This window comes from Sinohyriopsis cumingii, chromosome 15 (genome assembly GCF_028554795.1).
Source record: "Sinohyriopsis cumingii isolate HCF-2022 chromosome 15, ASM2855479v2, whole genome shotgun sequence".
NCBI lineage: Eukaryota > Metazoa > Mollusca > Bivalvia > Unionida > Unionidae > Sinohyriopsis > Sinohyriopsis cumingii.
The window spans coordinates 109958032-109974351 of NC_142975.1; the positions used below are offsets into that span (position 1 = coordinate 109958032).

The following is a 16320-nucleotide window of genomic DNA, read 5'->3' on the forward strand; positions in this document are numbered from 1 at the left end:
TTTAAGAATCTTTTTAGTGAAAAGGCGATGCTGGTATGACCATTCATTGAGGATAATGATAAGATGTTTAAGCTGACCACTATGATAGCCATATTAGACATCAGACAGATACCATGTTCAATTCTGACTTACTTGGCATCATCAGAACTCTGCTGGTTAAAACAGCACGAGTAGTGACAACAACATGTTCAAGATAACAGTCGTGGTAGAGATGTTGGACATCAGATCGGCACAATTTTCATTTATGACCAACTAGATATCAAGAAGTATTTTGGTAGAAACCCCATATAAATATATCCCTTTCGGTTCATGAGGAATAGCAGCAACAAGATTTTCAAGATGGCTGATGCAGTGGCCATGTTGGATGTCAGATCGGCTCCAAGTTAATGTAAGACCAGGTAGACACCATAATTGTTTTCAGTTAAAATCTAATGTTGATTCGCCCATCTGTTCAGTATCGGCAAAATATTATAAGAAGCCTTTTAGTGGAAACTGACCATTCATTCAGGAGAAGTTGCAATAACAAGATTTACATGATATCTGATTGACAACCTTTTAATTTGGGACAAAATCGACATCATAAGAAATCTTTCAGTGAAAATCACATTTTGATATGACCATTCATGTAAAAGTAGGGATAACAAGATTTTAAAGATAGCAGCTATAGAGGCCCTGCTAGATGTCAGATTGGTAGCATGTTCATGTCATGGCAACCGTCGAAGTAGCAGAAGAAAGGTAACGATAACAAACCTATACGGATGATGGACGACATACCATCCCATAAGCTGTCCATTTCTATGGGCCAGTTTTAAGATTTCTAAAAAAATTTAAGGAGATTATTTTCAGAAATCGAACTTTCTCTGTGTCTTATTTTGTCTATCATTGCATGAATAGGAATACAACTTTAATTTCTGAAGTCACTGGTAGCAATGGGTGCACTGTTATTGATTTATACATGATGAGACCACAGGTGAAGTAGTGCTAGTTGTCGATGCACATACAAATTATTGAAAGCAACATACCCCGTTCTGCGAGTGCAGTGGTACCATAAACTGTCCGAAGGGCCCTCATCCTGTCTGGAAGTATATACAATACAAAAAGGACTATACATACTTTGATCTTTGACTGTCAATGATTACGAAGTTAACCAAGTTGACAGTATAATTAAGAAAGCATAATGAGTACAAAACCACAACATATTCATGCATAACACATGTATTACATTGTGGATTTTGTTGGACTAGGTCATGATGCAACGAGCTGAATATAATACTGTCTTCTCATTGGCCGACCGAAAATGACGTATTGAACCTAGAGATAAACTGATTTATATTTGATCATCAAGGGGGAAGTATTTCATTCAGTGTGTTGCACTTGCATATTAAGCGGTTGCGATCATAGCCATGTCGAGCGGTAGACTGGGAAAACGGTAAGTCATTCCTAAAAGGTATACTAGTACGTCAAATTGTGAGTAGGCATAAGAAGCCAATTGCTTGAGCTAAATATCGATACCAAATTTGTTACGCTACGCAAAGTTGATTTTGAAATATCAGCGTTTATAATTAAAAAGGTCGAGCGATATAGAAGAGAAGTTTCCTCGCTTGTAATATTTTTTATAGTACATGATGACGATAGGTATATTGTTATCAAAGATACGAGCCTCTCTGATTATATATTGGTTACTGTGTGACTGTAGATATTACCAGGCGTTATGTATAGGTTACCGTGTGACTAGAAGATAATGCCAGGCATATTATGTAGGTTAGTGTGATGTGAATGATTGAAGAAAATCAAACTTTATTGTGCACGTCTGGGTGCAATAAATTTGGCATTTGCATATACTAGCAAAGTTTGATAAAAATTTATTTGTAGAATATGGGGTATATTATAGTGAAATTAATGGATTTTCAGTTTAGCTCTTTTAGTCACCTTGGTATTAAATAATTAATGTGCAAACAATGATGAGAGCTTTTGTGACATTTAAATGTTTCTATTTTTAGAAAACAATTCATTAGTTTTCAGCATTCACACTCACTTGGGAAGCCGCCGTAGCTCAGATGGTAGAGTGTTTTACTCATAATTGAAGGTTGTTGGGTTCGATATCCGCTCAGGTTAGTCAGGCCGGCTGCCTCGGTGTGTCCTTTCTCCAATTTCCTCATCATGATATAGCCAATGTGTCAAAAGAGCTGTTAAATCCACACAAAAAAATTAAAACTTACTTGTCATAACATTACGTTTCCAGTTCATGGGGGTCCTTTTCCTCTCTCCATCCCAAAATAATTCTGAAAGACACTATTAGTTCTGAGACAATTATTATAAAAAGAGATTTATTAACTAATTTGCACATTTTTTTCTCTGGATTCATCAAAATGGAACATCCAGAATGGACAATAGTCTCTCTAATGAGTACAATACATTCTGTCAGAGGTAATTGTTTTATATACGTAGACGCGTTTGATGAATATTTTGTCCACAATCAGCCCATAATATATTCTATGATAATTGTGGGCTGGATGCCTCAACAGATCTATAAGAGGATATGCATAATGTAACCTCTCCCACAATTGCTGGAAATTGTTTGTTAAAAAGCTAAGCTCCCGCACCCCTATCCCCGCAATTAAATGGATGGTCTTGCATCCGATTCAGTTTGCGAAGAAGGTGTAAATCTTTGACCAGTAGAGAGTCAAATTGTTATCTGTGTATATTTGTTAGAGGATGCTTGATTATATTTGGTTTGCTACATTTGGGGGTTGGGGGAGTTGGAGGCGAGGGTGTTTTTCTTCCTTGAAGTAGAAATGTACTTCCTTGTTTGAAGGCTGCCATTTTTACGCCTGTCAACAACTCAGTTTACTTTACTGCCAGTGAATGTCTACAAAATCGGTAAATATGTAAATGAACAGGCATGTAGCTGTTATTAAAGAATTTGTACATCTTTGCTAAAGATTATTATATGATTTGTATGTACATTCTTTTTAAAAGTGTTTATATTTGACTTTCACACCTAATATGGCAAAGCAGGGAAAAAAAAAATTTACACGAATTGTTATAGTGTACAATGCACAAAGGTACAGATCAGGCTGATTTACATTTAACACTCAAAAAAAATGTCTTTAAACTACAACATTTACATTTAAAGAATATGTTTGTTTATAAGACATCTGATTTGTAATGTTTGAAGCAAAATCTTTTTCTCGTTTGTAAGCCAGTGCATTGTTTTATAGCCATTGTAGATCCTACAAAAGTGTTCCATGTGAATGAATGTCTGGTTCAGCTATAGAATGTTTCATCATTAACATACATCTAGCATTAGAAAAAAATTTACAACAGTCTGAAGCTGTCAGATGTAGTTAACACAGACAAGTCTTACAAACTGAATCCTATTAAATTAGGTGGCAAATAATGTAGGGCAAATGAAAACAATCTTATGCTGAGCAAAGTACAGCATGCAGATTGTAATAGTTGTCAGCTAGTCAGTAAGCCAAGTATGTCGATAAGGAAAAAGTTGAGTTCACTGAAACGACATCATTTCGGTTGTTTAAACATTTTGTTAAATCTTGCAGCCTTATGACTGCCTTTCTTAGACTGATGCAAGAAAGTTGTACTAGAAAAAGAGAACTGTGTACCCAGTACCCACACAAGAGTGTGGCCGAGAATACTGGACTGTCTGTCACGGCTTTATCAAGTGAAAGTCAAATCATCGTTGAATAAGTGTAATTTTGTCAATTAAATTATGCCGTTTAGGAACGAAACCAAGCATGAACCAAACTGAAAATAATAATTTGCTTCAAACAAATTGATCTTATCCTTATCCGCTTATTGGGCATCCTTTTTAAGTTAGGCATGCATGTCATGGTATCTGCGTAAATACACCCTACACTTCAGAGTGTGTTGTGTCTGTATTTGGGAGGTGGATCGACTCAAAACAGATCTGTGATAATTTTAATCATTACTGTGAGCAACTAAAATTAGGTGTGACACACAAACAAAACAGTGTTCAAGCATATTGTTCTTAGATATATTCAGCAGTCATAATTTCTTGGGTAAACTACGCCAGACACAGGTTTTATCACTAAATATTGTAGTTTCATTTCTTTAACATTTTCACATGGTCATTAAATTTAACTTGCACGTTCTCATGCATCACTTATGATAACATTCGTTATAAGTAAATTGTGGTTGTAATGACGCACTTTTCTTGACAAAGTCAAGCGTCTGTCATATGTTTTCGCAGTATGTACTGGTGAAGCAGGCGAGACATAACATTCTGCATAACCGTATGACCATAAATACTACATTATCTAGGAATCTGAGCTACAATATATCGGGAGAATATATTACCGTACATTAAAATTACATAATCCTACTTCATACTTTCCAGGATTATTCCTCCACCAGATATACTGACCTTCATCTGCTGAAAACTGGCGTTAAGCCCACAGCATCATCATCAACAACAACAACGGCACAAAGTACAATAGAGCAAATCACATAGCACATAACATGAAAATATAAGCAAGGAAAGTGTTTTCAGAAAGGCAGTAATTAAAAGCGTATTTAGTATTTAGATTACAAAATAAAACGCCACAGGTTAGGACCTTATAGATGCTAAAGAGAAATCTTGATAACTTAAATTATAAGTTACATTTTAAATTAAAATTAAATTACAAACAAAGAACCAGCTTAGGACAAAAAACATGCCGAGATGCAAATTAAGTCTTACTTCAAAGCAAAAAGAAAAATGTTTTCGTCACCATGGCAGTGATGGGGGCCGGGTATTATTTCCAGATATTACATTTAAAGCCTTTACGTCTCCTAGATACAATTATTCGTCCAAATTAATTAAAATTTTATTCCTGTCTAATGTGATCTGGTGAATGATTCTCTAAAATGGCAGATCTATATCTAAAATTACATTTTGCCATAAGAAGAAGTTTTAATTCTTGGGATATCTAAAATATTTGAATAGCTAAAATTGTATTTATTGTGTTTAAAAGGTATCAGATCATATACATATTGCACACTTATTCGGAATTTTAAGTCTCTATAATGGTATAATATATGAATAATAATGAGTAGCACTAATTTAGTAGAATGGCCTTTGGATTCTGAAACACAATTACTGAGTACGCTGACGCCTGTGAGTCTATTTTATTGAATTTGGGACTGCATTTATTTAGTTGAATGACCATTTGATTCCGAGTGACAATTACTTTGTACACTGACGCTAATGAGTCGAATCCTGTTTCAGAGTCAGCTTAGAAGCCTTAACCTAAACATGATGGATTCCACTCAAAGCGCATGTTTCAAAGACGAATTGTTTTTATTGCAGTATGTAGACAGTGAAGTAGCAATAGTCGGCTGGAATGAAGAGTTAGCTTCCCATAGCAGTAAACACGTGGGTTTGGGGCAAGTAGTACTAATATTAGTATCCCTACTCCTACCGCGTGGACGGGGTACTAACATGAGCCTCTGTGTGTCAATAGAGCAAGCCAGGTGTGATTCACACTACGCACTCTTTTTTAAAGCCTAATAGCAACAATTTGAACATGTTCCTCGCATATAATGAAATAAACTGAGTAGTCCTCTTATTTAATACCGAGGTATCGCAAATCATTGTAGAAATAGTTGTGAAATCTCGTTTACCTTTCTTATCCGTAATTTTTATTTAGATCGTCTGCCATATTAGTTGAAATAATGACTACTCCAGTTCTCAGCCTCGTTTGTTTGTATGCCATATAAGGACATTGAGGCCTTTTTTGGAAACGTAAACAAATCGTATTAAAAATATGGCGCGGTTTGAGCCAGAAATTCTGCGCATTAAAAGTAAATACGGTTTATCGATAACTTTGAAATTCCACCAAGAAGCCGTTATTCGCTACTTGTTGATAAAAAGGATGCATTAGTCATGCTACCCACTGGATTTGGAAAGTCGTTGACTTTGCCTTTTCCCAAAAAAATTACTTGTCGCAATTAATGCAAGTATCCATTCTCCGTCTTCGCGCTTTGTCATTCAACAAATGATAACATAGCGTAGGATATCTACATATCGTCTGGTAAGCCTTATTTAGAAAAGGGGTCACGGCAAGAGTCTCGCTTTATCTGTCATGGCGGACACGGTGAGGTTAGTGTAACCATGCCAATTCATTTTATCGTGTAAAGGCTTAATAAATTCAAAATAAGCCAAATTTTTTTCACAACATGATTATACTTAAGTAGTAAATTTCTACACTATTTCTTTTTCTGACATTAGTGATGATTTGTTTCGCTCCATTACATGATATGGGATAAGTTGGTAGCCTCAACCACAACAAATCAAGTTGAGGCTACGACATCGTAGCTATGGGGCAAGTAGCATATCTCAAAAACGGATTGGATAACAACTATTTTCAATTGCATCAGCATGTTTAGTGTTCACTGTTTTGCAGAATTATCATCTAGGAAACGGGCTTGCGGTTTTGCATTGTGAGCATCACATGGTGTCAACAATGACCTTCGGACGTGAAAACTGCACGTATAAATTTGGGATTGGGTGTATAAACTTTTTCTGCTATGAACTGTCATTGACTTATCTGGTCCAGTCATGAACGGCGTTTGGGGGTGGTAAGTGGGCCGACCGCCCCAGGCCCCGCTCTTAAGGGGGCCCCGTGCTTCAGGCCTAAGGTCGTCCTTATGAGTTTGTAAAGCTATATTCTCCGGTAAATTGGAAACGCTGATACAGGCCGCACATAGTACCCGGATAGCCTATACGGGGTTTCACGGTTTCAACGGAGTTACTGATCGTAGCGCCTAAAATTAGCTCCCTTAGCTCCAATGCGCATGCCCACAAAACATTTTCAGTTCTGGATAGTTCACCGTTCTATACATGGTTAGCGAAACATAAAGTCATCAAAGGAAGGAATCTTAACTGTACTAAAGATCATTATGGTTAATCCAATGTATCAATTATATATGTCAAACATATTTTGTTCATGCTAAGTGAATAATTATAGACATTAAATCAGATAATTAGATTCAGTGTTCATACTTACATTATATCGGATAATTAAATAATATTTACCTTCCATACTTAAATGATATAAAAAAATTAAATTAAATGCACTGTCCATACCTGATAATATAGATTCATTATCCATAAGTTCAGATACATCCGTAAGAACATTTCACTTTTCTCTCCGATTTTAATCATTTATTGCACATTTTCGGTTATATAACTTTAACGAAAACAATCTCAACAATTTGCATTCTTCATATGTTGATACATCCTTCTTTCTCAGTTACTTTCGCAAGGCTAATAGTTCGTTTATAACATGAGTTAAGAAATTTATAACACAAGTTCGATAAGAAAATTTTAACACGAATTAGATACGTCAGCTGATTTGTAATGCTGAATATTTTTAACCAGAAATTTTTTAATTTTATTTTTTAAATGGAACACAGTATTTTAATGTGTTTAGAGGAACTTAATAAAGCAATAATTACATTAGCTATCATAACGATAAAGGAGGGTAATTAATGCAGACGGAATATTTATTCATATTTGGGTGTAAATTTCGTACAATATTCAGATTAAATAGCATGCACAATGACGTTTTTTTTCTCTTTTTTTATACTTTTGAAACATCAAGTATCTGACGGTATATGCAATAGTTTCCAGCATGATTTTCTTTGCTTATGCCGACAGGTAATATCTCTCAAATTTGCTGGGGTCTTTAGACAACATTTCTGATTGCCACCAGCAAATTCATCTAGAACAGCCTTCTTAAAATTAATTTAATTCTGTTTAACTTTCATTGATCCACGTGATCGGATGTGAAATTGCAAACAGTATAATTTAAAAAAGGGACTGCTTGTAAGAACATGCTCTACAGGTCAATCATAAATGGATCCTCACAAATATTCATATTTGTTTGTCTTTATCTATCAGTCACTCTATCTTAGCATCATTTTATGCTCGTTTTTAACCAGACGTATGTTTATATAATATACGCATGCGAACACACATTCATTTGAGGATATACATACCCATGCACCAAATGAAATAAGACAGACATACAGACAGGCAGATAAGTGAGAGCCACAAATATCATATACATGCATAGTGTGTCTAACACTGATATTTCTCCAAACTGTATACTCTAAAATTTCCAACCGTTCAAGGAAATACAATTAAAATAATGATCAAGGAGACTCGCACGTGCACCTCTCTGTTCAAGCGTGGATGACATTTGTACATTTTGAAAAAGCTCAATTTATTTCATGGAAAAATATAATGAACATTAGTAAAAAGCAACAGTCTAAATCAATAATAAAAGAACCTTAAGAAGTTAGATTTTTTTCTCGCTGTCGTTCAACCTCCATTAACTGCTATGATTGAAGCTGTAAATAATAAACATATTTTTAATATTCTTCAAGCGAGATAAATTGCAAGAACTTTTTACGCAGCGATACACTTTCGTACAATTAAATAATACAGATTAGAGCATAAGGTAGTAATGGAAAGATAATGAAGTTCTCAAATGGGCAGAGAATATTTATTTGAAAGCTGGGAGCAGCGCAAGTTAGTGGGAAAAGAAAGATGTAAAACCAATTGATTAAATATTGATAGAATTTCTTTTTAAGATAGTGAGATATCGATCCTGCTTGCATAATGTGAGCGGTCTGTCACATTTTCTTGATTTACATCTGCCATCTTAATTGATTGAACTATCCGGAAGTGAGTTGTACAGAGATGCCCTCTGGTGTTTTCAAGGGGAGATACAAACCGTGAAACCCCTTATAGATACCACAGTAACTTAGTTCAGTCTGCTTCTTGAAACACTGCCTTCAACTAGTGTCTCAATAGCGGTGTGCGCGGTAACATTTATTAATAGTGGTTCAAAATGGTTTCGCCATGTTAATATTTCGATTAAAAAAAACGTTGTCCACAAACAGGATTTTTTTATGAATAATGAAAAAACTAAATTCGTGCACCAAATCGCGAAAGTTGATCTAGTCTAGACATAAGCAGTGTTTGCAGTAGCATGCCAATCGAGATACCGATACATACTCTGGCCCCGCGCGGTCATGGTCGGCCCTAGGCCCCGCGTACTCCTAACGCCGCCTCTGGTCAAGTGGATAATATTCTTATGCTTTGTTTTAATATAGTTATCCAAAAATATTGACCTTTTTGACCTCACTTGTGTATTTGATTTTTTATGATTTTTTTATTAAATACTAGGCCGGTGATTGCGGCATTAAACTTGTTAGGGATAACAGGCCAAATTTAAAATTTCATCTCAGGTTAATAAATATGATATTTTTGAGACGGTCAAAGCATCAGAAATAACAAATTAGCAAATAAAGTATTCTCCTTTTCATGGTTTTTGCTCATAGCAAGTGCAAACAATTATAGGTTACTGCATTTGTATGGGAAAATATGAGCGAGTTTTCGGAATGAATACTGCACGAACTTGTGAGTGCAGTATATCCTTCCGACAAAACGAGTTCATATTTTCCCATACAAATGCAGTAACCTTTTTATTATATGCTCATTTTTTTATTCTTCCTAAGGTTTAATTATATAAACAAAATACACCACAAGAAACAACGTAAATGAATGAATGCCGTATTCCAAACTAAATACACAAGCGCAGATTGGACATTACAAAATGACATGAACGCAATTCGTTTTGATTACGTGGTAACATTCTGACCAATGGAAATGTTACTTTCCTGTACCAGCTACTGGCATTGCAATTATATTGTGAATGAATGGGCATTGCAGCGACTTTTCCATTTGATCTGGAATGAATATATTTTGGTATTTTGTTTCGATTCGACGAAAGTTTGTGATTTTGGACTGGATTCATATGTGCAAATTATACATGAAATACATTGGATTGAAGTGGCGCGGGAGAAGCGTGTTTACGTCTGCAAATGTGTTTCTGTTTATGTCATTGAATGTTTGAAATCATAACGTGGGAAAAATATGAATTCTTCCAATTGCAATTTTCAAAAAGACGCTATGGAATTTAATGTGTATTTCATTTTGAGTGCAGTAAGGAGGATGCAATTGCACTTATCGAAATTACAGCTCACTTTCGAAATGTGTAATCCAGATTGAAAACCTATGACATGGCTCATGTAATTCGGAATTGCAGAATTAAGAAAAACATTTTGAGGAAATTTAGGACGTAAAACTGTAAGTATATTTTATTTTGCCATTCTTATCACCAGCTAAAGAAAACAGTATATGCCTTGTTATTTGTAAGGACCTAATCCGTCATTTATATAAGATAGCTAGCCTAAATCCGTAACATTGTATCAACGCAAAATGTCAAGACAGCTGGGGTTTTTTGCAGTCCACGAAACATGTTTTAGTTCATTTAGAAACAAATTTAAACAACCACAACGTAAAGAGCCTCTTACGCGACTGTACATGATTTGATTACAAATCAAAAGTGCTGGCGTCTGAGTCCATTGTTTATTTACAAAAGAAAGTAGTTCCTTTATTCGCGTGAATGCTATATGTGAATTGTCGTGCGCTTTCAGTACCGGGGAATATTGAACGATTCTGTCAATGTAAAGTTAACGGGGAAAAAAATGAGCATATAATAACTTATTTTATTGCCTGCAACAGAAGAAGAATTCTCCAAAAAGTGAACATTTTTTTGTACAGTATATATATTGAAAACAAATCCGTAATGGAAATTTTTTTGGGATTAAGCGGTCACTAGAGAATATAGCCAGACGGTTCTTGAGGCATAATTTACAAATGTATGTAGTATGCAAAAGGAAATATTGGGGAAATGTGCAACGGACAATCCAGAATTTACAGTTTTAATTGCTCCGAATTTACGATTATGAGTGTATGTCCAGTCCAAAAGCTTTATTATGTGCAAAGCTTGTTCTTATTCATGTTTTATTCATGTGAAAGTGAAAAAAAAATGGATTGGTACCATATGCCTCCTTATTTTTCAAAAGAAATCTATAAGGAGAATGTAACAAGAAAATCCAGGTATTTATTCCTTTTTAATAACTACCTATATTAGAATCTGTTTAGACTAATTCATCAAAAATATTGTTTTTATGACTGAAAGTTTGCATAAAGTATTTATTTTTCTCTAATATTTCCTGTGAAAAGTTAAATACAGTACTGTATATACTTTTTATTTTTATTTATTTATTTATATATTTTGCAGTTGCTTTATTGCATAATTGGATCGTGCTGGCATTTTTTTTTTGTTTTGTTGTCGTAAAAATATCAACTTATTTTAAACAGTGTAAAATTACAATAAAATCACAGACAAATGAAGATGTTTATGCAGGGGGTATGGATGCTACAATAGCCTGAACTGTGAGTAACCTTAAAAACTTCAAACGTTTGTATTAAATTATTACGTGTGTGTGTGTGTGTGTGTGTGTGTATCTTATTCTTCAAACAGAAAACAATCACATTTCATCTGTGAAGATACAACTATACATTTGTATTAATCTTTCTTACTACTACATTAATTTCATGTCCAAAGGTATCAAACAGGTTTAATACTATTTTGTAGCAGTAATAATAAAAACAAGCTGCTGGTTACAGGTAGCGGTAGCAACGATATTTATATTTATTGAGTATATAGTTGCTACCGAATAAGTCTGACATTTTGTCAGCAAAGTACCTTACAATAATTTCCCTGAATGTACTATATGTACTATAAATATATGTATATTTATTATACTGATAAGGTGATTTCGTGTTGTCACAGATTTCGTTGTACTTTATTGATAAAACGTCAGAATCTGTGGTTGATACTTCTACCAGGTGCTCAAGGGAGAAAACTGACACATATTTACGGTTGACGATGAGACATATAGTATGTTATAATACAGCCCTATTCCCACGAAACGAAGATAAGTACGACAATATTCTTGGCACATTCTATATTTTGATACATAAATACAACCTCTCCCTTGTGAAACCCTCCATGATCCATGATGGTGGACTTTTCATGAAAATATTCTTTGAGCCGTATCAAATTCTTACCAATAACGTATAATTTAAAAGGAAATCCAAATGATTTCCTTTGCGCACGTTATCACGTAAAATTTTCCCGCTATTCATGAAATTATCCGTTCAAAATTAAAAGAATGGGAGCCCTGTAAAGAAGGGTACCCTCTCGGTACAAAAATAGTAAGATGTCGGCACTCGGCCCGACTGAAGCGCCCTCTAGCTACGTTGTTGTCGCTAAATTTGTGCATAAAAACAGAGTCCTGCCCCGTAAGTTAAAATGAGTTACATCCCCTGCATTCCTATGGTTACTCTGAAAGGAATGAAGTCAGAGCAGCTTTAGTGTTCCTATTTTCATACCCAATATGCGTTAAAAGTTCCATTAAAGCTTAGAAATACAAAACAATATTTCCAAACCAAAGAATAAATTATACTTTTTATTCATTAAAATATGACACAAACGTAAAAGCGAAACTTGGGGAATAACCATTAGGACCGTGTGCAAACGGAAGTTTCCTTTTCAGTACAAAATCTGCAGGATTATTCCGGTTAAACTGGATTGGAGATGGAATAGATTACGAGTTAAAGAAGAACTTCAAAGTTTTGTATCCAAAATATAGTAAGCCTTTTTCAATTCATACTGTATAGCAAATGAGTGTGTGTATCGTTTACATATATTCACAGGAACCTAAGGACGGTTACAGCCTATATCTTCAGCGGTCCATAACGTGGAGACTACAGAGTAGAGGAATTGGATAGTGAAAGGGGTGGGGTAGTCCTACAGTGTAAAACGCTTCCCCTGATATTTGTGTTTATGGGGTCCCACAAACCCCGAAAACACAAATATCAGGGAAGGCGTTTTACATCATAGGACTAGTGGAGAGTGGGTCTGTATGTATCACGAGAGAACTATCTTCCACTGCATTTAAGAGGGGTAACTCTGCTAGAACTAGACTTGGGTAATCTTGTAAAAAGAGATACATTTTCACTGATCATCAGATTGATGTGTATCACATTAAAAAAATCACGAAAAATACAAAGCATCATGTCATTATAAACTGACTTAACCTCACATATAGCCAATGACACAACCTTAATTTTACCTGACATACACTACATTTCATAATAATGCACCAATCACAGCTTTGTTGTTTATTTCTGAATAATGTATTCCCTACACTTTAGCTCTACCTCCTATCGATTGTGTTGTTTATACCATTATACCTGTATGTACTGTTACGACTGTTTCCTACGGTTCTTTCAGTCATAAAATATTTTAGGGTTCGCCAGGTACTTTCTTGAGGTGAAACGAATATAACCTTTTGATTGTAGTGTTTGTATTGATATTTCTTTCAATAAAAGGCTAGAATGACAGAGGAGATTATAGAGAAGAATGAAGAAATGTGTGCTATCTATATTGTAAATAAATACAGAATAAATTATGTTTTACTTTTTATTGTGTTCTCTTATTTCCTTTTTCTAATTCTCACCAAATCACAATTACATTGACATACACAATAATAATTTTACTTCATGACCATACATTTTCTATACAACACAAGCCAAACAAGATTATTGTTTTAAATACGCCAGTGTATATGTATATTTTAAGAAATAACAATTTCAGCATAAATACGTTTTTAAACTAGATTTGATGTAATAACATCAAAGTAAAATTCTATTAGTATTTGATTGTACTAACCCTATTAATAGAAATTCTGTCAAATAAAACCTTTAAATGAATTCTAGGTAACTCCAAATTTTCAGACAAATCTGAAATTTGTATAAATTAAAATCTGGGCAAAAACGAATTTTGGACCAATCCGAAATTTATATAAATCAAAATCTGGGCAAATCCGAAATTTGTATAAATCCAAATCTGGGCAAATCCGAATTTTGGACCAATCCGAAATTTGTATAAATCAAAATTCGGGTAAATCCAAGTTTTGGACAAATCCGAATTTTGATATTGGTAGTAACAAAACACTTTCAGAAAGGGCTTTTACCTGAATAAAAGTAGTCATGACTGATACAAATTTTGATTTAGAATGTTGATCCGAAAGGAGACAGACGGTTGTGATTTCAATATTGTCAGTCCCTCGTCTGCAAGGACGGGGGCCTTATTTATACTCTCTATACCCTTGGAGAACCTCGGATGTTTACACAAACATAAACAACGGGGACACTCGAGGTTCTCCAGATACGGGTTAGAAACGAGAACGCTACCACCTCGCGCTCAGCAACCTAAAGTACTGCGAACAGTGGCGCCATTACAAATCTAGCGGAACACGATCCGGGAGGCAATATTTGATTAAAATACACTGTAAACAAGTAAGGCAAAATAAAATATTGTCATCTAATAATACATAATTATCTAACAGTTACTCGAAACATAGTGACGAGTCGAAATAATCATCAGAATGGATGAAATGAGTGTCGGTCGATCTCATTCAAAGCCGACATGTGCTTTCAACGAGGGACCGTCTCAAGGCAACGTAATAGTGTGCAACAAGGTACATGTACGCAACATTTTAAATAATTGTACTAAACATTTAGATAAAATAAAATTGTGAGACTGGCATAGCATTGGGGTCCCACAAACCCCCAAAACACAAATATCAGGGAAGGCGTTTTACATCATAGGACTAGTGGAGAGTGGGTCTGTAGGTATCACGAGAGAACTATCTTCCACTGCATTTAAGAGGGGTAACTCTGCTAGAACTAGACTTGGGTAATCTTGTAAAAAGAGATACATTTTCACTGATCATCAGATTGATGTGTATCACATTAAAAAAGTCACGAAAAATACAAAGCATCATGTCACTATAAACTGACTTAACCTCACATATAGCCAATGACACAACTTTAATTTTACCTGACATACACTACATTTCATAATAATGCACTAATCACAGCTTTGTTGTTTATTTCTGAATAATGTATTCCCTACACTTTAGCTCCACCTCGTATCGATTGTGCTGTTTATACCATTATACCTGTATGTACCATCGAAACAATTGCAGCCCCCACCCCCTTTAGATATTTTGACAGTTGTATTCTCAAAGGTGCATGCTGTGTTTTAGTTAATAATCTACAGAAAGATATAGGATGGCTTGTTTAGATTGAGATTTTTTATGATGACCTTATTTAAGTCCTAATGGACATTGCAAAGACAGGCAAAGATTGGTGTAGACACATCAGGATAGCACAGACTAGCAAGAACACAAAGACAATATGACAAAGACAGTACTGAGATCTTTTAAACTGACAGTACTAGAAAAAATGTTATCTTATTTGTTGATTATTATTTTCTTCATGTTAATGATACAAGATGTTGTGCAATTGTTTGTAATCTATATTTTTTCAGTGCATAAGCTTAATGTTGAATGAAGTTCCTTTCATACTTTTACTTTGATATAGCAAGATGTTTTATTTTGTTTCTCTTTTCTTTCTTTTTTTGTCATATGGCCTCCAGGTTATTCCAACTATTTTATCCTGGCAACAATACAATGATAAGACGGACAGAAATGCTACAAACCTCAAAACCAAATTCCAAATAGCCATAAAACTAAGATTTATTAATAACTTAAACCCAACTCAAAAATCAGTCACTAGGATAGAATGAAACAATTATTACTGCATGGTACTCATTAAATATTTTTATGAGGAATGTCCATTTAGCATAATCATAAGATGTGTAAACATTATTGATCATCACTATTTTACCACTAAATTTAATTTTGTTACACCTTGTGTTATAATTATAAAACAAATCTATAAATTGGATTCTAGACATATCTAGATCTTTGTGGATAATATTCAGATAACTGTTTTAAACAAAATAAATGAATGCTTGAATACAGACTACTTATGGCTATGATTCAACCCTGGCCTTTTTACAAACTCAGCCAGGCAAGATTTATGAATGATAAATTATATCTAAATATTTATTTCAGATATTGACAACGAATCCGAGCATGACACAATACAATGACTGACACTACAGATATTTCTTTGAAATCATGTATAACTTGTCTACTAAAGGTAAGTTTATGTAGAGCATAAGCGTATGACATGTCTTTTAAAGGCCAGCACAGATTAAGTTATGTTCACAATTATTAAAGAATACACATATTTATAGGTAATTAGTGTTTGATCATCTCCTTTGCTGATATAATTGGCAAGGCAGTTTAGAAGTTTTAATGTTATTGGTATCAGATCAGTTAGTTTAGCAAGGGTAATGTTCCTGGCTGCACTCCTTTAAGATTTTATTATAAACTATGACTGTACTGCAGTGTAAATACTTGCATACAATAAACTAACAATGCTGAGGTGTGAATACT

General features: G+C 34.5%; 1 protein-coding gene across 6 annotated transcripts in view; it reads left to right on the forward strand.

Moving 5' to 3' along the window:
* Window positions 1-12493: 12493 nt before the first annotated feature.
* The window catches only part of LOC149782468 (mitogen-activated protein kinase kinase kinase 2-like), a 60327-nt gene continuing 56500 nt past the window's right edge, over window positions 12494-16320 (forward strand). For 5 of the 6 annotated variants that reach the window (XM_089933880.1, XM_089933883.1, XM_089933882.1 and 2 more), the window contains exons 1-2: window positions 12494-12596; window positions 15934-16021. The gene's annotated coding sequence lies outside the window, so the exon portion shown is untranslated. Of the gene's footprint in view, window positions 12597-13952; window positions 14491-15933; window positions 16022-16320 lie in introns of those variants that run through there. The other variant, XM_089933881.1, reaches the window with a different exon arrangement.